The sequence below is a fragment of the Tenrec ecaudatus genome, chromosome X (assembly GCF_050624435.1).
Source record: "Tenrec ecaudatus isolate mTenEca1 chromosome X, mTenEca1.hap1, whole genome shotgun sequence".
Classification (NCBI taxonomy): Eukaryota; Metazoa; Chordata; class Mammalia; order Afrosoricida; family Tenrecidae; genus Tenrec; species Tenrec ecaudatus.
The window spans coordinates 118128308-118152255 of record NC_134548.1 but is presented as its reverse complement, the minus strand read 5'-3'; the positions used below and the strand labels follow the sequence as shown (position 1 = coordinate 118152255).

At 41.6% G+C, this 23948-nt stretch overlaps 1 protein-coding gene across 4 annotated transcripts in view; it reads left to right on the top strand.

Moving 5' to 3' along the window:
• Positions 1–23948, top strand: part of PAK3 (p21 (RAC1) activated kinase 3) — a 333228-nt gene that overhangs the window by 271003 nt on the left and 38277 nt on the right. The window lies entirely within an intron of this gene.

Below are 23948 nucleotides of genomic sequence, written 5' to 3'. Positions count from 1 at the left end.
TAAAATGAATTTCACTTTTTTCTTACCTTTTCATGTGGCTACTAGAACATTTTTCAGTGTTGGGCTGCTAATCACAAGGCCAGCAATTAAAACCCACCAGTAGTTTGCTTGTGTCAAGATTTACAGCCTAGAAAATTCACCAAAGCAGTTGTGCTCTGCCCTGTAGGGTCGCCTATGAGTCAGCACGGAGTCAATGGCATTGAGGGGGTATCTATGAGTTGGATTTGCCCTCATAGCAGTGAGTTTACTAGAAAATGTAAAGTGTGACTCACATCATCTTTCTATACAGCAGCACTACGGCAATGGGAGGTTTATATGGCAATGCTTGATCTATATATTGGTAATGTCGATTTTTAAAGAAAACTTGCTTTTTCAGAGGTAGGGGGTAGGCGATGGTATTTTGTTGACTTATCATTTCGGTACCATTTTATTGTGTTTACCATTTTGTTGTGTATCATTTTGTGACTTTTCGTTTTGATGGTATCATTTTGTTGTTGTGAATTATTCTGCCCAGCAAAACTCAACTGAGCTAAAACATAGCCTCCTATGCAAACAGATTTTTGAAACAGCAAGAAAAGATTTCAGATAGGTCCCAGGTACCAGGTAATGAAGCCACACTTGACTTCACTTTTCTGAGAACAGAGATTAAGCAGCAAGAACTTTGCATACCAAAGATGTGGCCCCTCCGGGCTGTTATTGATGACTCTGACCTATAAGATATAATAATTATTTATAAACTATCAAGGGACCAGGGGTGGGATCGGTTAGGGAGGGGGATGGGGGGAAAAAAAGGGAAACCGAGCTGATTCCAGGAACCCAAGTGGAAGGTGAATTATGAGAGTGACGAGTGCAACGAATGTATAAGGGTGCTTTGCTCATTTGATGTATGCACAGATTGTGATAAGAGCCTTATGAGCCCCAATAAAAAGATTAAAAAAAAGAAAGAAAGAAAATGATTAGGGCAAAGAATGTACGGATGTGCTTTATACAATTGATGTATGTATATGTATATGTATGGATTGTGATAAGAGTTGTATGAGCCCCTAATAAAATGTAAATTAATTAATTAATTAATTAATTAATTTTTAAAAAAAAGAACGCACAAAGGAGACTGGCCTTCTGGTGGCCTTTTCTAAACCCTTTATAAGCTCAAATGGAGAAGCAAAGCAAAGCCCGCATACCACTGCAGAAAGACCTGCTTTAAAATTCCGTGTGAGTTTGTCAATATTTGAAAGAATGAGGAAAACAAAATAGATGATAGTTGACTTGCAAATAAGCCCTCCAAGGATAGGGAATCTTTTTTTATTTTTTATTTATTTCTCTCTCATTTGACACAATGCGTTTGCACTTCTCACTGCCATCGAGGTTCAGTGACCCTATAGGGTGGGGTACAACTGCCTCTGCATTCTCAAGTCTGTAACTTGACCTGAGTGGTTCACAGGCAGGTGCCCTTGTCCTGGCAGGAAGACCTGCAGATAGCTGTGTATCCCTCTTCGTTCTCACTGGGTCTGTTTTTGCCTCCATCCATATTTCTTGAATGAATGAAATATGCCTGTCTCCAACTCTCCCTCTTTCCTGTCCACTTGTTTCCTTCTTAGGCAGACTGTAACCTCTTTTCCTTTGTGCCCCGTCTCTGTGTCTTCATGCCTTTGTTTCTTCTGTGATTTGGGTGGGTCTTAGTGTGTTAGTCGTTTTCCTGCTTCTTCGACTTCACCTTCTATGCCCCATTTGCAGTCACCCCAGGCAACATGGTCAAAAGAGAAAAGAGAGCTATAGTGTTTTGGGGTTTTTGTTTTGTTTTGTTTTTCACTTTTAAGATAAAGTCTCGCAACATACTTCTATTTAAATGTGGTCATTTTCTCATTTGGGAACTGACTGCTTTTCCTTTCTACTTTTCATAGGACAGACATTCTGCTCTCTGCTCTTTTTAATTTTTTTGACCTTATAAGGTAGTTTTTATGTTGCATTTTCTAAACTATCTTAACTGTTTTGACATCTAATTCACATAGCATATGAGTCAGTGCCCAGAATATATATATATTTTAAACATTTTATTAGGGGCTCATACAACTCTTATCACACTCCATACATATACATACATCAATTGTATAAAGCACATCTGCACATTCCCTGCCCCAATCATTCTCAAAGCATTTGCTCTCCACTTAAGCCCTTTGCATCAGGTCCTCTTTTTTCCCCCCTCCCTCCCCGCTCCCCCCTCCCTCATGTGCCCTTGGTAATTTATACATTGTTATTTTGTCATATCTTGCCCTATCCGGAGTCTCCCTTCCCCCCCTTCTCTGCCATCCATCTCCCAGGGAGGAGGTCACATGTGGATCCTTGTGATCAGTTCCCCATTTCCAACCCACTCACCCTCCACTCTCCCAGCATCGCCCCTCACACCCTTGGTCCTGAAGGTATCATCCACCCTGGATCCCCTGTGCCTCCAGCCCCCATATGCACCAGTGTACAACCTCTGCCCTATCCAGTCCTGTAGGGTAGAATTCGGATCATGGTAGTTGGGGGGAGGAAGCATCCAGGATCTGGGGGAAAGCTGTGTTCTTCATCGGTACTACCTCGCACCCTGACTGACCCATCTCCTCTCCTAAACCCCTCTATGAGGGGATCTCCAGTGGCTGACACATGAGCCTTGGGTCTCCACTCTGCTCTTCCCCCTTCATTCAATATGGTATATATATATATATACACACACATACATACACACACACATACATACACACACACATATATCTTTTTTTTTTGCATGATGCCTTATACCTGGTCCCTTTGGCACCTCGTGATCGCACTGGCTGGTGTGCTTCTTCCATGTGGGCTTTTTTGCTTCTGAGCTAGATGGCCACTTCAAGCTTTTAAGACCCCAGACACTATCTCTTTTGATAGCCGGGCACCATCAGTTTTCTTCACCATATTTGCTTATGCACCCATTTGTCTTCAGCGATCCTATCATGGAGGTGTGCAGCCAATGATATGACTTTTTGTTTTTAAAAGTTGTGCCATCACCCCTACAGTCAATTTTAGAACTTTTTCTTCAGTTTTGTACTCGTTATTGTTACTTCCTCATTCCCTCCCAACTTCCCTTGCCTAAGAAACTAGTAATCTAGTGACTATGTAAACTTACCAGTCCCGGATTTCATATAAAGCAAACCATACATGCCCATCAACAACAACAATAACCACATGAGTCACAGAATAACCTGAATCCAAAATAAAGCAGGACATAAGAAAAACTAGAACGAATTAAAAATGACTCCACAGGGAAAACAAATGATAAGATGTTAAACATTTATCCAAACTAAATCCGTACTAATCCACATTGTGATCCACTCTGCCTGAGGGGATCTGCTCTTAATCTTTAAAAGGAATGAGCAAAATATTGATTTCTCTGTAGATTAAAAATAGAAACAAACCCAAACATAAAAGAGCTTTCTTATTTAAGTAAATGGCTCTCTATTGATTCCCACCCCCCTCGATGAATTATTGGCTATAGTTATATCCAATACTCTCTATTCTCAGTACATGTCATGTTTAAATTTCAAGTCTTTGTAAATCTGTGTTGCTTTGCCTATTGTTATATGGCAACATTCAGAATTGTGTCGGGAATCATCAGGGCACTGGAAATACAGCCCCGGTCTCTGGTTTCAGCTCCATGGAGCACAACAGCTCGCTCTTGGGAACTGGATTTGTGAGTAAGCTCTCCATTAATCCCCCTCATCTACTTGGAAAATGAAATTTTTCCAGTATGGGTTTCTGCCATCCCAGCCTTCAGGCCTGGGGCCAGAAAATTGGGCTCCATCTTCTATAAATCAAATTCAGAATTTCTTGTCTAATCATTGGAGGCCAAAGCTGTTCATCTAAAATTGACATTATTCTTAGCAGGTTTCCTATGAAAAGTTTTCTATAACTGGCTGCCAATTCCAGACATTTAGAGTATAGGTTATAAAGCTAAATCAAGGAAAGAAAAGGGGTGTGGGAAGCTTTGTACCTCATATTAATCAATTGCTTCGTCGATAGGAGTTTTTCAGAAATGTCTCTGATGGAAGTTTTAAGAAACTTTGAGCTCTAAGGTGGTGATGCAAAGGGTAGGGGGAGACAACGAAGTCAGACACTTGTTTTCCATCAACAGCCATCATTCATTGGCAAGCTTAACACAGCTCCTGCGTACGTCCTGGCTGGGTAACAGAGAGCTGCCTCTACGAACGGTAGCAGCTGCCCTGCCGACTTTCGCATTAATACAAAGTCCGGCATATGGACAACTATATACTTGCCCTTTAAAGTTATGTAAATATGCCCTCACTTTGAAACGATTGGATGAACCCCTCCTGGAAAGCAATTCTTCATCACAATCACCTTCACTGGCTTACATGTGCAGCTTTTAAATCATTGAAAGGGCTTCCAGCCTTTTCTTGCACTAAATACAGGCTACACCAGAACTGTATGCACCTGTTCCGACTGACTGACCGCAAAATTCAATGTAAAGACACACTCAGTCCAGGTATCATTCCTAAGCCGAGGACTATGTGTATTTGAATTATTTCTCCTGAAATACAGTTCTTTTCTCTTTAAAGTTCATGTGGTCTTTTCTCATCGACTGCATAATAGAAAAATAAGTTTTCAGAATGCAGTTCACAGGAGGTGGTTCAGATTCTACTTAAAGAAATATTTTGTTAATTCAGTGAAGTTTTATTGAGTGCCTACTACGTACAGTGATCATTAAGAACAAGACCCTTGACACAGAGAGTAAGAAGAACTTTGCCCCACTTATAACAAACAAGAAACAAACAAAAAAATGTTCTCCTGAACAACGCACCTGACGAACAAGAACTTTGCCCCACTTTAACAAAGCAAAAACAAAAAGGCCCACATTTTTCCTTGTTACAATGTTGCAGAGAAAAGGCAGAATAAACCTTGAAGGCAACATCAGATACATTTTTCAGTGCATTCTCATTTTTATCTCTTCCCTTATCCCCACTTTCATCTTCTCCTGGGGCACTTCCCTGTGTTCTCTGACCTTGTCTGTCCTCTTCTAGAAACTCTTGAGAAACGTGGAGGAATCAGGAGAGATGCATCCCTAAAGAAATCGGTTGTTGATGTATTATAAAATTCTGTCTTTCACCACCACCACCCTCCTAATTGAGCTAAAAAAAGATTTTTTTTGAATAGCTAGTGTCTGTCCGTGGTCTAAGAGGTAGAAGGAACAGGCGACAGGACCAGGAAAAGTTCAGTGTCCCTCCACCCCTCAGCTTCCCCTCCACAAGGAAACTGTTACTGCCGTCTCATGTAGTGCTGTTTCTGGAACCTACGGATGCACCATAGATTCCCAGACTGATTTAGCCTGCTGCCCTCTTTTCAGGTGGAAAAAATTACTCAGTGCCCCCCCACCCCACCCCACCCGGCAATTAAAACCTTTTGTAGCATAACCCATCATCCAGAAGCTGTGCTTTTGAAGCGCCCCTTGAGCATCCCAGAGTCCCTCAGGGATCAGTATCAAGCCATTTTGGGGAACACAGGTATGGAACATAGATGCTCTAATATAAAGTCACAATGAAATCCTCTTTGAAAAGTTCTTTAGACTAAATGTAAATATATCCATTGTCAGATCTGCAGCTCAATTCTTGAATCTTTGCCTAGGTCCTTCATCTCTTGGCACTCTCCAGCCAAGGAATTCATTAGCGAGCTGGTTTCTTCCTCTCACAGCCCACAAACAGTGAAATTCTGGAACTTCCTGCTCATCGTCAATACTGTTGCTGTTGCAATCAATACAGCCCCCTCCGGAGTTCCCCTAGCAGTGAGCCAAGTTCAGTCAATCATCTTTCATGAAAGATCTTTAAGATACAATGTTTTTGAATCCAGTCTAAAGTTCCCCATCAAGATTGCGTCTCATACATAGGTTCCCCAACTTATTTGGCCTAGCACCTCCTTTTTGGGAGTGAGGGGGTGATATACTCAATGAAAAGGGCTGGGCTGTGAAAGCAACTATCTGCACTTATCTTAGATTATGGGTTTACAGTACAAAAGTTTTTGAATGCCCATAATCCAGGATAAAGTATAGAGAGTTGCCTTCACAACCCTGCCCCTGCTCAGTGTTCCAGAGCGTTAATGGTTTTGTCCATTGGTGGTTAGTATTCAAATGAATGAATGAGGGATTGCAAAATAGTCATTTCTTAAATCTTTCATTTCTTCCTCATTTACTGGTTATGCTAGTTGGGCTGCTAACCACAAGGTCTGCAGTTCTGAACCACCAGCACGTCCAAGGGAGAAACGTGAGGCTTTCTACTCCTGTAAAGAGTCACGGTCTCAGAAACCCACCAGACCAGTTCTACCCTGTAATACAGGGTCCCTGTGAGTCAGAATCCACTTAATGACAGTAAGTTTGGAGTTGGGTTGTTGTTAGCACTCTTTCAATGTTTTTTTGCTTTACTGTTTGTATTGAGGATGCATACAGAAAAAGATACACCAGTGTAACCATTTCTGGGATTTAACCATTTCCGGGGACTTTGATTGCAATCTTTCAGCTGTCCTACCAGCCTCACCCTTCTGTCCTGAGTTGCCCCTCCCCATTCACATTCACCGTCCCTGCAGGATCCGCCCCATACTTTCCAGTTCCTTAGCATATTTGTAGAGAAGAACTTTTTACTCCTCAGCGAGTGCTCTTGGGTTACCCTGAACTCTGCTTCCTGCAGGGCAGTTTAGGCACATGTTCCGTTCTAGTACTTGTCCATGTGCTCCCATAAGGACTCGGTGCCCAGCTAAGATAAAAATGTCAAATTATAGGTGCTTTTTCATTTCAATGTTGGGTCTTTTGGAAGTGCTCCTAGGGAAGGATGTCATTGATACATGCCTTTATAGACACCAGGCTTTGGATTGCGTCAGGTTTTCATATTTGGCAGTTTAACATGTACTGCGCAGTGGCATTCGTTACTCGCATCATGTTCTACAACCATCATCACTCTCTAGATCCAACTTTTAAAAAACATTTTAATCATTTAATTGGGAGCTCTTACAGATAGCAGAACATTCCATAGTTCAATCACATCAGGCAGTACTGTACACGTGCTACCACAATCAGTTTCAAAACATTTCCTTTCTTCTTGAGCTCCTTGGTATCAGCTCCCCTTATCCCCTCCCTCGCCCACCAAATTCTTCATCACCTTAATAGAAGCTCATTGCTTCTTAATAAAGAGGTGCTTTCCCACTCACTTCTACCACTCTAGACCTTTGCCTATTCTAGATATTTCACATAAATAGGATTATACAATAGGTGTCCTGCTGTTCACTCCGTGTAATGTTTCCAAAGACCATTCATGTTGTAGCTTCTAAAGGGACTTCATTTCTCTTGGGGGCCAAGTAATATTCGATTGTATGCGAGTTGAGTATTGCAATGAATGCTGGTGTACATTTTCCTGCTTTCAATCATTTTGGATCTTCCTGGCGGTGAAATTGCTGCATCATACAGAACAACTATTTGACTTTTGTGGGGAACTGCCAAACTGCTTTCCACAGTGGCTGTATGATTTTATAGTTCTATCTGCAATGGATGGGGGTTCCGATTTGTCCACATCATCATCAGCATGTGCTGTTGCTCTTCTTCTGATCATAGGCATCCTGGTAGGAGTACAATGGCATTGCAGTATAATTTTGTTTTGCATTTTCCTGGTAACAAAGAATATTGAATATCTTTTCATATACCTTGGTTATATCTGTATCTTCTTTGCCCATTGTTTGCTTGGGTTGGTTGTCCTTTTGTTGCTAAGTTATAGGAGATCCATTTTATAGCCTTGAAATGAAACACTTATCTGACAGTGTAGTTCTCACATATTTCCTCCCAATTTTGTAAATTATCTCTGCACTTTGTTGGTAAGACCCTGTGATACACAAACATTCTAGAATTTTTATGATGTCAAATTTGTGTCACTTGTTTGCTGTTCTTGCTTTTGGTGTCATACTTAAGAATCCATTGCCAAAATTCACCTCCAGAAGCATTACTCCTGTTTTCTTATAAGAGGTGTTTTGTCTTAGTTCTTGCATTTAATTTAGGTCATTGGAGTTGATTGTCATGTAAGAGGGTGAATCATAAATTCTTGCTACTCCATTCCATTTCATACATGCGCAAGTTTATTCCAAACAGAACATGTTTAGTCATGTCTCCGTGGTCAGTGGATGGCTAGTGACAAATTCTCCCAGTAATATATTTGTCTCCATCTCTTTGATGTGCCTGAAAAAAGTGATGCTTTTTTTTCTGCTGGAGGGAGAAGGAATGATTTTTGTGGTCTGGGCTAATAAATGTTTAACACCACTCAAGTAGCCACCCTCCCAAATCATTGAAGCTTTGCTGATGGGAATGATGTTTCACCTAAAGCAGCACTTTCTCAATGGATGAAACATTTCATGCAATTGCAACTGAAGCTGGGGCTCTCACGTGGCTTGGCATTTCCAACTGTAAGTGAATATCTGGGCCTCAGCAGGCTTTCAGCTCATTGGGCACCAAAAGCGTTGCATGCAGATCAGCTAGCTCCAAGCGACATCTTTTCATCAATCTTGTAAGCAAAATCAAAGCTAATGAGGGCATTTTTTAAAATGCGATCCAGTTTTTAAAATTTGTTCCAATTTTCTAGAACAAATGGTAACCAGGATCAAGTTTTGGATCCAGAAAATGAAGTCTAATCAAAACAGTGACTTCAGAGGAAATCTACTGGGACAGTTAAATTCAAGGCAGATCAGTCAACTCAGAAGGTTATGGAGACTGGCTTCTTTTGCCTAATGAGCTGTGCTGTCCCATGAAACCCTGGCCCTCCATTTCCACACCGAGGACCCAAATTTCATGAGGCATTTTGCTGTATATAAGCAGCCTCAACAGCTTCTCTCTCTCTCTCTCTCTCTCTCTCTCTCTCTCTCTCTCTCTCTCTCTCTCTCTCTCTCTCTCTCTCTCCCTTTCTCATTCTCAAATCTTTGCCATCCTAGAGAAAGTCTAATGGTATCTCCTTATGATCTTGGTTTGCATTTCTGTGATGGCCAATGACTCTGAGCATCTTTTCGTTTATTGGTGGCCAATAAAAAACCCTCTTACATGCAGTGATCCAAGGCACAATTGGTCCGTATTCAGAGAGAGAGGAAATGGAATGAATGGTTATAACTGCCCAGGAGGCAGTGGTAATGGGTGGTGCCTGGTTATCATTATGCTGTATTTTGATAGAATAATCCTGCTCAGTGGGGAGGATGCAGAACATCAAATACTCGTGGACTCTAGACTTTCTGGAGCCTTTGTGGGTCAGTGATCCCCTGGAACTATTTCTCTGAGATAATTTTCGACCTTAAACCAAATAAATCTCCCAAAGTTACCTTAAAACGAAACATCTCTCCTGCAGTCATCTTAAAACCTTTTATAAGTTTAGCGTAATGAGGCTGCCTTGAGTTTTATGCTCTCGTAAGACCCATCTCTGAGATTAAGTTGAAAGATTAGGTAGGACCTGGCGACACTGAATTTGTGTTAACGTGGGAGAAACAACTCGGAAAAGGAGGTGGATAATGGTTGCACAAGTAGAGGAATGGAGTCGGGGTCAGTGAATTGCACACACAGAAACAGGTAAATTGGTGGCTGGTTAGCAATGTCTCGACAATCCCTGCAACATAAGTAAAGTTATTTCCCCCTGAGGTAGACTTAGCGTCTTTGTCAAAAATCAATTGACCAGAGAACTAAACACCCAAACCAAATGACTGCCATTCAGTCAATTCTAACTCGTCGCAACTCTATAGGACAGTCGAAGTGCCCTTGTCCGTTTCAGAGGCTGTGCGTATCTTTACTAGAAGAGAAAGCCTCATTTCCCCCTCTTGAGGGACTAGTGGGTTCGAACTGTTGATCTTGCAGTTGGCAGCTGAGTGCTTCATCCACTCTGTTGTCAGGGCGCCTACACCATAAATCATGTATGCATTTTTGGACTCTCAACAGTATTCCATTTATCTGTCTGTTTATCATTATCCCAGTCCCAGACTATTTGGATTACTGAATGTACTAACATTTTGCGATTAGGAAATAGGACTACTCCTACATTGCTCTTCTTTTTTCCAGATTTCTTCTCTATTGAGGGCCCCTGGCATTGTAATTCCATATTAACTTGAGGATTGGCTTCTTTTCATTTCTGCCAAGAGGGTTGTTTCTAGTTTGATGGGGATTGAATCTAGACTTCTTGGCATGGTATTGACATCATCCTAGTTATTAATATAATTCCTATGGGTTTTTATACCTTCCATTTGTTTCATGAAATTGCATCCACTAGTATTTTTCATCGGCCAACTCTTTCATCTCTGGATAAGTGGAGGCCCTTTCTTTGCCTTCCCTTTGAAAGTCACCTTTGGGAAGCATGTTTATGACAAATATATAGGGCCCTCAGAAATAATTTGCATCCTTGCTTATAAATTCTGACAGGTGGCCTCTCTTTTTTTTCCCAAATCATTTTATTGGGAGCTCATACGGGCTCTTATCACAATCCAGACATACATCCATTGTGTCAAGCACATTTGTATATTTTTGCCATCATCATTCTCAAAGCATTTGCTTTCTGCTTGAGCCCTTGGTATCAGCTCCTCGTTTTCCTTCTCCCTCCCCACCCCTGCTCCTTCATGAACCCTTGATAATTTATCAGTTATTATGATTTTGTCATATCTCGCACTATCCGACGTCTCCCTTCAGTATCTCAAGGCAGCACTGAGGATGAACATTTAAGCCCAGCGCGTCTTCCCCTCATTCATTCTGACCACGAACGAGTCCTATTATTACATGAGACATTTTATATCACTATTTGAATATCATAAGGTAACTTTTTCTCATAAGAAACTGATTTTGCAGGGAGGGGGAGACTCTTGCCCTGTGTTTACCCATAGTCCCATGTCAATAGCTCACTCTAACAGATTCACAATCTTGCACTGTTAGAATGTACGATACTTTGCTGAAACAGGCCCCCTATTGGTGGGCATTTCCAATATTTTGCTAGTGCCAGCAAGGATGCAATGAAGATCCTTATAAAGAAACCCTTTCGTCCAAATTGTCAAGTTATCATTAAGATACTTTCCTAGAAGTGCAGGTGGTGCCCGCCACCGAAGGTGCTCCACTTAGCATCGCTAACAAAGTACAGACATATGAGAATGCTTGTTTGCTGGCATCCTCACCGATTATTTTTTAAAAGCCCTCACTGCCACCGAGTCAACATTGACTTATAGCAGCTCAATAGGCCAAGGTCGAGCTTGCCCCTGTGAGTTTCTGAGTTTGTGAGACTATTTATAGGAGTAGAAAGCCCCATCTTTCTCCCACAGAGCTGCTGGTGGTTTTGACCTGCCCACCTTTGCAGATTGAGCCCAACTTGTAACCACTATACCACCAGGGCTCCTACACTGATTTAAAAAGAAGAAAATAAGGGAAAGAACTCTACCATGAGATCCACTGACTAGTACAGTCCACGTCTGCATAATGCCAAATAGCTTTGTTCCACGTGGTCTCTCTTTTTAGATTAGAGCAGGCATATTTTAACGTCGACAGAGAGTGGTAACAGGAACACTTCTTGGAATCATTTTCTCTTAGGCCTAAAGCTGTACTTCTGTCCAAAGGAATTTTTCCTAACATCTGACTCTTTGCCAACCATATCATTATGTGCAATGACAGTGTTGATAACGTTGAGGAATTGCAGACACACTTTCCTGCTAGTGTGTGCATAACTAAGCCCTCAGTCCCTGCGCCTCTCATTTTGCGATAAAGGCTGGAGGACGCTGTGGGTCTTGAGAAAGTAGAGATAACATGTGACATTTTTCCCTCCAGATTTCTATCTGCTACTTAATGGAAGGGCCCTTCATTTCCTTAGGCTAGGGTGAAGTTACTCCATATTGACGATGACTCGTGTGGAACCGCATGGCTTAAAGGGCTTCCTGAAAAACAGCGTGATTCAAGGAACCTGACAAAGCCGTTTGCCTCTGCAATCTGTGCAGCTCACAAGGCCTCCCTCTTGTTTTCTGTTGCTCAGGAGCCTGTGGGCAAGAGCAGAGGTGATGTCTAGTGTGCTTTCAGAAGTGGCCTATTTGGCGAGGACCACCCACTCAAAATGGATCTGCTTCCTCATCTGATAGAGTTTCGGCCACACAAAGTACAATATGCTGTGACGTACTAAATAGCCGAGGGTCTGAGGTATTTAATAGGCTTTGCGATGTTGGAGATTGGAAATACATGAACATTTCTGAAGAACACTGTTTATGGAGCAGTGGGCAGTGCGCTTTGTCCGACCCAATGCTCTGAAAGGCACTGTGTTGTGAACTGTCTCTTGTGAAGAAAGATGATGCCGCTCAATCAGCCACCATGAGCAGAGTTTTCACGTTTGCTTGGTTTTTTCCCGAGCCTTAGTAATGAGCTTGCAGTGAGCAGTTTACCACCCCAGCCCCACCCCCACCCCGTCTTTCCTGTCCAGGCACTCTTGGAACCAAGGGCACACACTGTGAAACAGCTGCTGCTTAACATTGGAGTGAGTAGCTGAGCTTTATCTGGCCTTTCCAGGGATTAAGCCCCTACAACTGGGGCCTCATTATCATTGGACTACAACCCACTGAGTTCCCTGGCTTCGTAGTGTGTGATCTAGCTCTAGTTAAAATTTGCTGACCCTGAATACTTGGAGATAAATCATGCCCCAGTGAAGGAACAGAAAACTCCCTGTTCAGATTTATCATCCGAGGAGTTAAAGGCTATGGCACCTGGCCCCTGCTGCATTCTCTGTCCTTTGAAACGTACTGGAATAGCGACTTTTTTATGTTTAAAGCAACAGAAAGTGCCTTTGTTGGAGAGGTAGATAATAGAGAAGAAAATGGTCTCAAATTCTCTCTCTCTGGAAGAGTTATTCCATTATAGCACCCACACACTGCTTCACCACATTCCCAGGCCCTAAAGGAGCCACTGTAGGATAAGCTTTGGTCTGTTAACTGCAAGGTCAGTGGTTCAAACCCACCAGCCACACTGTTTGGGTGAAAGATAGGCTGCCTGTTCTGGTAAAAAGTTACAGTCTCTGGCAACTCACAAGGGTAGTTCTACTCTGCCATGTAGGATCATTATGAGTCGGAATTGGCTAAACGATAGTGGGATTGGTGTCTGGTAAAGGACATATGTCTCAACAAAACAAGGAAATGTGTGACAGGTGCAAGCAGTATTCAATAGCTATGTATTTTTACAGGTCCAGTGAGTTAATACAGTGACACGCTTTCTAAATAAGAGCCTACACATAATTCTTGTAACTTAAATGCTCCACAGACGATAATGTGCTAAAAATTAACCTTTGCCTAAGTCTCAGCTGCCTAAGCAATCTTTCCTGAGTCAAAATAAATAAAAGAATCATCTTGTACAGTTATGTTAATGCAATCAAACATACCATGTTGGCAGAAAACTAAATAGCCAAAGGGGGTGCATATACTAAATGAGCAGAGTATTGGAGGCAAGATTTTTGGAAGACAGTTTAGCCTAATCTATTCAAATGTAGACTTCTGGGTGTACCACACTGATATTTAGTATTGATATAAAATGCCAGAATATGTAAGAAAACCTGAAATGGTGGTTAAGAGCAATGTAGGTGGAGGTGCTGTGGAGTCAAGTTGATATCGCTTAACTGTGTAATCGTAGTATATGTGCTGCCGAAGCGAGCACAAGCTACCTAACCTGTCCCAGCTGCAGTTTCCTCATTTGATTTAAGCTCATAGGGTTGTGTGTTGGTGCTTTCATTAGGCACCATTAAGTCTATGCTAGCTCTATGTGCCACAGAATCAAAAACGTCTCAGTCCTTGAGTCTGTTGTCCCAATCCATCTCAATGAGTGTCCTTTTTCACAGACCCTCACCAAGTGTGCTGTACTGCTCCAGGGATTGATCCCATCTGGATAACTAGTGTGAAATCCATGAGACGCTTGGCCAGTCTCGCTTTGTTGTCTTCTTAGTTCCTTATTTTTTTAACTTTTTATTTTTTTGTTATTAATAAACCATTTTACTGGGATGTTCTTACTTTTCCCAGGAGCATTCTGGATACACATCTTCCCAGACAGATGAGCCCCTTCTTCTGGCAGTTCACTAATGGTGAACCCCTTAAATCAAAGGCATCGATTCTCCTTATCTCTTCCTTATGCCTTAGCTGGATTTCACATGCACATGAGGCCATGACCACTACTAGGACTGCTGTGTATCTCAGTCCTCTAGGTGACATCTGTGCTGCTCTTTGTTCTCTGATCCTTTTATTGGGGGCTCTTGCAGCTCTTATCACAATCCATCCATCCATCCATTTTGTCAAGCACATTTGTACACATGTTGCCATCATCATTCTCAAAACATTTTCTTTTTACCTGGGCCCTTGATATCAGCTCATTTTTCTCCCTCCCCCCTCCCTCATGAACCCTAGATAATTTAAAAACATTTTTTCATGACTTACACCGATTGCTGTCTCCCTTCACCTACCGACCATGTATTTCTGTTGATTTCTGTTGATATCCATCCTGGGAGGATGGATATATTGATCATTGTTATCGGTTCCCCCTCCCCCCCAATTGACATCTTTACTTCTTAATATTTTCAAAGAACACCTTTGAAGCCCCGTTGGAATTCTGGATTGCTGCGTCTATGGGTGTTGATTGTGGGTCCAAGTAAAAGTGAAATCCTAGACAAATTTAATCTCTTCTCCATTTATCATGTTGCTTATTGGTCCAGTCGTGAAGATTTTTGTTTTCTTTATGTTAGGGCAGGAGCCCTAGTGGTGCAATGGGTCAAGTCTTGGGCTGCTAACTGAAAGGTTTGTGGTTCAAATCCAGCTGCCACTGCTTAGGAGAAAGATACGACTGCCCGCTCCGGTAAAGAGTTACAGTCTCTGGAAACCCTATGGAGCAGTTCTATTCCATCCTACAGGGTCATTGTGAATTGGAATCAGCTTGATGGCTCCTGGCTCCCTCCCTCTTATTACTGCTAGTTGCTTCTCAATAAGGCCTCTTTCTTGTCTTTTCTTGCCCTTGTCTTTTTCTCATAGGCAATGAGCTCCTTTTTCCTAGATTATCTTCCTGCCCATATATTTCATCTCCCAATCCATTTCCACTTTGAAATCAGAGTGATTTATCTAAATTAGTAGGCCTGTCATTGCCAATTTGGCAACTACTCATGGCCATGGCTTGACATTAGCTCTTTGCAGGAAACTTCAAAACCTGAAGTATATTGCTGGTAATTTAAATACTGCTGGCAATTAAACTGACTTATCTTGTGAGGAAAAAGGAGCAATAGTGAATTGCTTCTCTCTGAGCCTTTTGGGCTACATGCCAACGTTTCCATTTGAGCATTAAGTAGTTGGCCAGGTCAGAGAGAGACTGTTAATGATGGCAAGAACCCAGCAGTGCTCAATACACTGTTATTGATGGAGAGCTGGACTTCTAATTGGTTTATTCCAGTTTCAATCCATGCTGAGCATTTGCGTTTCTACTCCATATCTACTGAGTCAGAATATTCAGCTTAACAAGATCCCTTAGGAGATTGGGATCTGTAAGAATTGGTTGACATTCAAGAGGTAGCATGTGATCCTGAGTTATTGAAGGAATACGTTTGAGCTTTACTAAAAGCATTAGCCCCCCCAAAAAGGCTCCATGAATTGATGGGATGTATATCAATTGAATTGTTTCAACAACTGATGTAGTTCTGGAAGCACTAACTTGTCTTTACCTAGAAATTTTGAAGATGGCTACTTGGCCAACCAATTGGAGGAGACCATGTTTGTGCCCATTCTACAGAAGGGCAACTCAACAGAATGTAGAATTCATCAAATGATATCAGTAAGGTCATATGTAAGTAAAATTTTGCTGAAGATAACTCAAAGACAGTTAACAGGGAGCTGTCAGAAATCCAGGCCAGATTTATGGGAAGATGTTATAATTGCTGACATTAGATGGAGCATGACTGAAAGTAGAAAATAGCAGAAAGATGTTGAAATGTGTTTTCTTGACTATGCTAAGTTAGGTATTCAACTGTATGGGTCATAATGAACTACGTATAACATTGAAAAGAATGGACATTCCAAAACATTTTGTTGTGCTCATCTGTAACCTGTTCTTGAACCAAAAGGCAGTTGACCAAGCAGAACAAAGGAATGCTGTTTATGTTAAAACCATCGGGATTACTTTCACTATCCTCATTCATGTATGCTGACCAGTACTAGCAGGAGCTGAGCGACACGAAGACTTGGACAGCAGGATTAGAAGAAGGCCTATTAATAATCTTCGATATGCATGTGACCCAGCCTTGCTTGCTGAAAGCCAGGAGAACTTGAAGCACTGACTGATAAAGAACAAAAATTTCAACCTTCAAGCAAAGAAAACAAATCCTCCTAACTGGGCCAACAGACAGCATTATGACAAACGGGGAGATAAGTGACATTTTGAAGGATTTCATTTTGCTTGCATCCATAACCAATGATCACGAAGGCAGCAGTGGAATCAATGATGATTGCATTGGACAGATCGTCATAAGACCGCTTTAAGGTGCTAAAGAGCAAAGATGACCGTTTGAAGGATTAAGATACACCTTACCCAAGTCCTGGTAGTTCCACTCATCTCATCTGCATGTGGACGCAGGACAATGGATAAGGAAGACTGCAAAAGAATCAATGCCTTTGAATTTTAGTGTCGGTGGAAAATATTGAAAGTCATGGACTTCCAGAAGAACAAACAAATCTGTCTTGGAAAAAGTACAGCCAGAATGCTTCTTAGAAGCAAGGATAGCAAATCTTCATCTCACACACTTTGGGGTACCTTATCAGGTGAGACCAGGCCTTGCACAAAGACATGGGCTTGGTATAGTGAAGCATCAATGAAAAGGAGGATGGATAGCACATGACCAGGCAGTGTTTCATTCTGGACATCAGGTCCCTATGAGTCAGTACCAACTCGACAACATCGGAAGCGCTGTCAAGTAAGCATTCACTGTAAGGTCAGTGGTTCAAACATTGACATTCTGAGGGAGAATGATGAGGGAATCTACTCCCATAAAGATGCACAACCTGGGAAACACTGCATAGGGTTGCTATGTTTGCGAATTAACTCTGTGGTAGTGGGCTTAATAACAACAACAAATAATTCAGGGTGGGAAATCAAATGTGCACCAGAATGTCAAACTAGAATGCACTGCTTGGAAGTTGTGCTGCTGAAGCTACAACGTTGAGCAGTGTGCTGATTTACTATTTTTAATAGTTTGTTAGCTTATTGTACTTCTCTGGTGGCTTGCATGTTACTGTGGTGCTGGCAAAGCTGTAACTCCAGTGTTTTAAATATCAGTAGGGTTCCCCCACCACCACCATCAGAACCAAAAGGCTAACTGAACGATTTGTGGCTGTCCCTTAGGAGACCTTTGTGACTTACAAGCTGTGTCATCTTGGGCATATCCTTCCTACTCTCTGCCCTTAAGATGTCTCATCTGTAATGAATGTTCTTCCCTGAGACCTGATGACACATTATTTCTTTGTACCGTCTGAGGCATGATGTGTGGAAGAAGCATCATCCCTATCATCAACCAAAACAATCTGACTCCAATTTAAAGGAAAATGGAGAAAGGATGAGCATGAATAACAAAAAAAAAAAATCTCATCAAACGGGTGCTATAGCAAAATGTGGCGAAGAATATAGATGGTGTCCCGCTATCAGATAAAAGTGTTTGGGATCTTGAAGGCTCGTCTCCAAACAAGCAGCCAACTAACTGAGATGTCAACTAAATCCACATGGAAGAACGCCATCATCAGTCCCCAAAAGATTGGAATCCATATAATGTGAAGTCGAAGGAGGGATCAGGATCAGAGGCTAAACTGCGAGAATCCGGTGTGCAGAAGGCGCTGGATGGCAGTGGGCGCCCGAGATGTATTTGTGGAACTACCTAGGAAGTAAGCCTCTGGAGAGCTCCCTCTGTCTGCAGTGGAGGGGTGGGAGGAAAGGGGCCACTAAACAACAGTTACAACTCTTCTCATAGACTGACACCTCCCCCCCGCCCCCCACACACACACCTAGAATTCGGACTGGACCTGATCAGGTTCCAAAATTCTCTATACTTTTGGTTTGTGGTGTTTTCTTCAGTTTTTGTTAGTTCATATTAGAGTGTATCTCAGAAGTTTTCTGTCAATGGAGGTCACCTTCTTGAAGCTGTGTTATTTGCTTTACCATTTTTCAGTATATGAAACCTAGGATCATTTCAAGATACAGCAAGTGGAATAAGGGGTTTGGGGGGTGGGGTACAGTGGTGGAGGTGGGATAAAAGGAAGAGAAGGAGCCCACGTAGAAAAAAAATGTTTGGAAACTGATTGTGGTAGCAATTGTACATTCTAATTGACGTGATTGAAATTTGGAAGGATATGTGTGTTAAATCCCAACTAATAATTTTTAAAACCTAATTCAACACATTGATTGCCAGAGAACCATGAGTCTTTGTTAGTTTGATTTCTGACAGCCATCTGTTGAAATGTGCTGCATAATCCAAACGTTTTTGACATGAATTTAAGTTTTGATTTTATAAAGATACCCTTTTCACAACTAATATGTACTCCAGGCTAGTCATTGTGGCATCTCATTGACTCAAAATTTGTGTCTTGAGGAGCCTCCTCTGTTGTACTTCATTTTATTACAAAGAAAATGGTTTCCAGTATCATCCTCAAGTACCCCTTTAATTTTCCTTGTGAACCCTGGATTAGGATTATTATACCGAACAACCTACATTTATCAAAAAATAGTTTATTTTCTCATTATTCTTTAGTGAAAAAATAGAATTTAAAAGGAGCTGTAATTGCTTCTTAGGATCTGCATAGCATACCAGAAGTAATCACAAGTTGCTATCATTCTAGTTCAAAATAAAAATGCTATTTTAATTAGCTTTTATGGTCTTATCAAAATTGTCATGACTTAAAACATCACAATATCTTGAGAACTCCCATATACTTAGAGATTCCTAAAGATCCACAAGCTATCATTTTGAGCCTTAATTATTGACTGTATGAGGGAATAATCACCAATTAATATTAATCACTATTACTGTTATTGTTATTGCTAACATTTATTGAGCTCCTTTAGTCTCATAACAACACCATGAGGTAAATATTATTGTCCTCATTTTACAAATGAGAAAACTGAGCCACAGTGGAGGGGGGTGTTAAACTTTCACAGGGTCACGCAGGCATTAATTACTAGGATTTGAACTTGGGGAGGTTTGAGTGGGTGTGGATGAGATTAACTGTTCTCAGCCCAGTAGTGGGCAATGAATGGGAGTCCACAGATGACTATGAGAGCGGGAAAGATTCCCAGTGTACAACCTGAATCTTAAATTCTCAGAATATAGAAAGACATTGGGAAGTGTTAGGGACGTGGAGATTGAGCTGGGAAGAAGAGTACTAAGTCTCGTTTACTCTGAAGTTTAGTCCCTGAGTGTGTGGGTACTTAAGTTGAGGAGTCTACAGAGTTTGGAAGATGGAAAAACCCTTAACTGATGGGTCATAGCAACAGATCCCATCAATTTAAGGTATTTAGAGTGGAGATAAAAAAGGGTATTGCCATTTCATGCCTGGGAAGGGAGGAAGAATGGTTCTCACTGGCCACTTTCAAATATGTAATAAGGTGGAAGCAGGGAGAAATGCTCCCTATTTTGGATTAGTAACTGTTTACACTCTTGCCCATGGGTTGGCCAACTGGGGCTCTAGAGCCATATGTGGCTCTTTCAGTAGGGGCATTTGACACTGATGTAACATTGAAAATTTTCAAAGGAAATATTTATGGCTAATATAATATAATATAAATGAACCTGGTGGTGTAGTGGTTATGCATTGGGCAGTTCAAAACTTGCATTAGCTCCTCAGGAGAAAGACTGGGCTTTCTATTCCTGTAAACAGTTACATTCTCAGAAAACCCACAGGAGGGTCTCTATGAGTCAGTGTTGACTTGATGGCAGTCAATGTGAATTGTTTTATATAATATAATGTAATATAATATATTTATGGCTCTCGGATAATTTTTAAATTGTTGTGAGGGATCAGAGAGGCTTTTCCATCAAAAGTTTTCCACCCCCAGCTCTAGGGCCTAGGTGGCCAAAGTTGGCTGATCGTTGGAATCATTGGATATGGCGACAGTTCACTGGACTCTCTTTGCAGCCTAATGAACCGGAAAGTCTAAAGAGGAGGAGCCGGAGGGTCTGTACTTGCACCAGATCCCCAGATGATTCCAATGATCAGCCAGCTTTGACCACCTAGGCGCTACAGTTTCAGGAGGTTTAAACCGCTGCTGATTAGGGAGGGGTTGCAATTTGATAACCGAATGCTACAAAACCCAGGATATTGGGATTCCAGAAGTAGGACTGTAGCAGTTTTCAGGTAGTGAAAGCCTTGAGGGCACCGAGGGCAGAAAACCAGGGATTTGAAGGGTAAAGCCCTGTTGCTGTTAAAACTCCATCGCACTCCTGGTCAATCATCGTTTCTGCCCTCAGGACAGTGGAAATGGGCTTGGGCGCTGGAGTGTAGGTAATGATGAATAAGGGGGAAGTCCCCCTGGGGAGGAATATTTCCATCTCCTTCCCTAAATTTACCTGGAGCGGCTCCCATTTGATTTGTTTGATACATTTGGAGTTTCTGCACAGGGTTTCATAGGACCAAGGTGCTCCTCCCTTAGAAGAAAAGAGTAAACACACTGCCTTAGGAGCTCTAGGATTGCAATCTACTTGACAGCACTGGGTTAGGGGGACAAGGACAGAGAATGTCCCAGAAGATCATCTTCAGCTTCTGCCCTTTGGGAAAATAAGGAAAGACACTGGGACAGTGGTTCCCAACCTTCCTAATGCTGCGACCCTTTAATACAGTCCTTGTTGTGGTGACTCCTTCAACCCTAAAATTGTTGTCGTTAGTACTTCATAACTGTAATTTTGCTACTGTTATGAATTGTAATGTAAATATCTGATAGGCAGGATGTATTTGCATTGTTACAAATTGAACATAATTAAAGCATTGTGATGAATCACAAAAACAATGTGTAATTATATATTGTGAGATATTTCTAATTACAAAAAAATGAAATTTTGTCTTGAAGCATGGTGTAGCTAATGTCTCTTAAAGGAAGCTCTGAGCCTCTACATTGGTGATTCTCAACCAACCTAATGCCTAATATTATGGTGACCCCCCTCAACCTTATTATTTTTATTGTTACTTCATAACTGTAATTTTGCCACTGGTATGAATGGGAGACCCCTGTGACTTTTATGAATCGAGAGACCCCTGTGAAAGGGTTGTTTGATCCCCCAAAGGGGTCTCGACCCACAGGTTGAGAACAGCTGCTCTAGCAACTATCCTTGGGCTGAGGGGATAATTAGAAAGAGCCAATTAATAGCTCATTGAATCAGTCATCATCATCCCCTGCAACTACTGTAAGAACAGAACTAAACACTCACCTTCTGCCTTTGGGTGGTCGGGAGTCCTGTGAGATAGATACTAGTATCATCTTGCAGTAGTGGTTATGGCCTTGGGCTGCTAACCATAAGGTCAGCAGTTCAAAACCACTGCTGCTCCAAGGGAGAAAGATGGGGCTTTCTACTGCTATAAAGAGTGCCAGTCTCAGAAACTCACAGGGGCCATTCCACCCTATCCTCTAGGGCCACTACTCATTGGAATCATATTTGAAGGCAGTGAGTTAAGTTTTGGATCACTCTTACAGTTGAAGGAATTGTACAGTTGACCTAAATATATAAAAAATAAAACAAATAAAGGTATTCTTGAATTCCATTCTGCACTTAGATTGGAAGTGTTGACTCAAGGCTTACTGCCTTGAAAACAGTACTGGTAGCATAATGCTTACAAATTGGGCTTCAGAGAAAGCTGAGGCTTTCTACTCCGATAAAGAGTTAGTCTCCGAAACCCACAGGGGCAGTCCTTAGGGTTGCTATGAGTTGGCATGGACTCGATGGCAGCGAGTGTGGTTTTCGTTTTTACTGCAGTTGGGACCTCCTTGAGATGGAGGTAATCTGGCAAATTCTGAGTGTAGGAGGGCCAGTCCCAAAGTGCCCTCTGCAATCAAGAATGTTTTAAAGGTTATCCCAAGGAGGAAGGGCTTTCTGTAGAGTTCAGTAAAGTAGGAAGGGTTTCTTCATAGTAAGGACAAGTTTTTCTGCATTTGTATATTTGCCTTAAAATATTTATTCATGTTTGTTCAACACTTATTTACTGCACACCAACCATATGCTCTGAACCCAGAATCTCAGATGTACAAAATCAACAGACTGATTTATTTGATGTCTCAAGCATTCCGCAAATTAACAAATCCTGGCTGAGATGGTGGAGGCTGTACTTGTTCTAATATTTTGGTGTGGGTTTAGTAGATCTTTTTGAGTACCCAAGCAGAGCTAGGAGGGTAGTAAGAGCAAGTTGTTTCAGTGTATGAAGTTAAAAAACTTAGAAATCAATTTGCCCTACTCCTGTAGAGTCTGGGCGGGGGCGAGGGGCAGCTTCAAAATACTCATGGAGGGAAAAAGTAATCTCATCTTTCAACTCCATTTTTCCATGACCTTTCCACATTGGTTCAAATTGTAAGTTAGACAACTTGGACAGATGATACAACTTTTAAACCTCAGTGTCCTCAGCGGTGAGGTGGAGACTGTAAGAACATTTGCTTGCTAAAAATAGGAGCAAACCCAACCAAAAAACTTCATACTCACCGCCATCCGTCAGTGTCGACTCACAGTCACCCTACAGGACCAGGTGGAATGGTCCCTGTGGGTTTCCGGGACTGTAACTCTTATGGGAATCGAAAATCTCATCTTTCTGCTACAGACACCTGGTGGTTTCAAACTGTTGCCATTGGGGACCACAGGCCAAGGTGTACTACTACTACACCCCCAGGGTCCCTAAAAATAGGGGAAAGATTGCATCAGTTATACAAAGTTCTTAGCGCTGTGCTTGGCACCTATACTCACTATTATTTGTATGGTAACCTTAATCATTATTTTCCTGTGTGAAAACTGAAAGGAACTCCAAAAAGGGAAGCGATTTGTCTTCCATCACAGAGTTTGCTGATGTTAGGGCAGATCATAGAATTCAGATCCCTACTAATAGTTAAATAAATATACCTTATACTGGATCATCTAACCCTGTGAGCGGGTAGTACAAAATTCCTAGATGTGCAAGAAATATTCATTCAGACATTTGACGCGAGAAGCATTACAAAGAAGTGGATGACTTAAAGATTTAGTTCCTAGACTCCCAAGAGAGAGAACAAGTGGGACGTGACAATTATCAGAAAGTTTGAACAGTAGGGTTGGGCCACTGCCATGCCGAGGTAACCACAGGACTGGTCTCTCTGCTAATTCCTTTCTTTTCTTCACCAAAACATTTCTCTCTGAAGTCACCTAGTTAGTTGGTTGTTTTTTTTCTTTGTGGGGGAGAAAGTTCAACAGGAATGTGTGCTTCATGGATAGGTCCCATGAATTCACCTTTATGAAATCATTTTACCCTGCAAAGCAAGGGCACCCTGCAATTGAAATCAGAATAGAAACCTGAGACATCCAGAACTTAAGAGGAGACGATTTGAAAAGGCTCGTGGATTGCAGTGAAAGGCAGAAGTTGTCGGATAATATAAATAATTAAATATAAATTAGATCAATAAAGTCAGCCACTTTGATCTTAGATTTTTTTTGCTTCTCTACAGTATTAGTACAGCACTAAGAGTGATTGATTTGTTAGATAAAGATGTTCTTTAAAATTGGAAATGAGTGGGGGTAAAAGCCACTCTGTCCTTAGACTGAAACCTAAAAGATGGTTACCTGAGGAAAAGATGGTGTTTGATATCCTACTCTCTTTTGATTTCACCAGTGTTCGCTTGTGAAATCCAAGGTGTATTCCAAATATTCCATAAGTTTCCCCAAAGGGCAGGGCCACCTTGCTCA